The sequence below is a fragment of the Mastomys coucha genome, unplaced genomic scaffold (genome assembly GCF_008632895.1).
Source record: "Mastomys coucha isolate ucsf_1 unplaced genomic scaffold, UCSF_Mcou_1 pScaffold18, whole genome shotgun sequence".
NCBI classification, from domain to species: Eukaryota; Metazoa; Chordata; class Mammalia; order Rodentia; family Muridae; genus Mastomys; species Mastomys coucha.
Window position 1 is genome coordinate 67,522,042 of NW_022196900.1, and position 1,652 is coordinate 67,523,693.

Sequence of the window (1,652 nt, forward strand, 5' to 3'; positions counted from 1 at the left end):
AGGCAGAAGCAGGTGGATTTCTGAGTTCAAGGCCAGCCTGGTCTACAGAGTGAGTTCCAAGACAGCCAAGGTTACCAGAGAAACCATGTCTTGAAAAACCAGAAAAAAAAAGACAGATTATATTTAATGAAGTCACCTTAGAATAATATCACAAAATGTGTTTCAGAATGTGTTTATAGAATCTGAAAGTTTAAGATATGAACATGTTAATACACTATACAGGTGATGCAGAATTCCCCATAAGGGGCTTCTGCCTTGAATTCTGAAAGGAATGATTCTGAGATTACACACTTATTGAAATGGTGGCTCTCTTGGAGATGCCTTTAGAGATTGAAGCTGATGATACTTCAACATAAGCATCCATTAGAATATGAGATTATTTTAAACATTACTAAATACGTTACTGGCATATCTCACAAATCTTACAGGTCAAGCAGTTGTAGAGAGATCTAACACGACTGTAAATGGGATAAGGAATCTCCCAGAGATAGACTAATTAATGCTTTACTGACTTTAAATGTTTTACATGCCAATGAGAAAGGTAGCACAGATGCTGAAATAACACCGGATTTTAGAAAGGACTGATAAATTAGAACAGCTTTTATATGTGAAAACCTCAGAATGGAAGGCAGGAAATGTGTTGAGATGGGGAAGAGGTTTTTGCCTTTGCTTCAACAGGAGAAGAAAAGCTATGGATTCCATCAAAACTAATAAAGATTAAATTTGACAGGGGAAGACCTAAAAATCTTGGCAGCAGACATGAAGGGAAGAAACCAAGAACAACAAAACAGAACAAAGGGACCAGATACCAAAGAAGACAGGTAGCCGGGTGATGCTTCCCCACAGACCGCCTCAAATGAAATTCCCACAAAAGTCTGAGCCCAGAAAACTTTCTATATGGCTAGCTAGACCGTCCGGCATCACAAACTGTCCCAGCAGGACTGCAGTTGAGCCCTGCACTTACTTTCTCATCACACAGAGACTGGACAACAAATGGCATGGCTAGCTTTCCTAGGATTTGGCCAATATCCCAGTTTCCTTAGGGTCTCCAAAAGAGAACATCACCCACAGACAGCAGGAAGCAGTTTTAAGTGAATGACACCCAAGTCCCAAAAAATCAGGATGGGTGGTTTTGGTCATTTGGTGGATGATGGAGGTTTGTCATCATTTAAGGGGGGGTGGTTGGTTACAAGTTGTTGATGGTATTGGTCAAGAAGAAAACAGTATAAGAGGTTAGATTCAGGAACCTCTTTTTGACTTTTTCTTTCCTCTATCTTTCTTCCTCTCCTATCTAATGTTATAGAAAAAGGGGGCGAAAGGGGTGGAAAAAGGGGGGATATAGGGATGATAGGATAAAAGGGTAGATTATTGAACCTACTTTTAAGCTAAAGAAACCAACAAGCCAAATAATTTTATACTGGTATGAAATTTTGTATATTCATACAAACTTAAGATTATATATTTGCTATACTATACTGCATATTTGTTTCAACTCTTGTTTATTAAGGTATTCTACCCACTCATTTAAATGCAATGTGAAATTCTAGTCTTTGGAACTATTCAGGATAATTAAGAAATTCAAGTTAATAGTTACTGGTTTTTTTATTTTGTTTTGTTTTGGTTTTTTGGTTTTTTTCAAGACAGGGTTTCTC

At 37.7% G+C, this 1,652-nt stretch overlaps 1 protein-coding gene across 2 annotated transcripts in view; it reads right to left on the bottom strand.

Moving 5' to 3' along the window:
• Zyg11a (zyg-11 family member A, cell cycle regulator) overlaps window positions 1-1,652 on the bottom strand; it is a 37,736-nt gene that overhangs the window by 15,935 nt on the left and 20,149 nt on the right. The window lies entirely within an intron of this gene.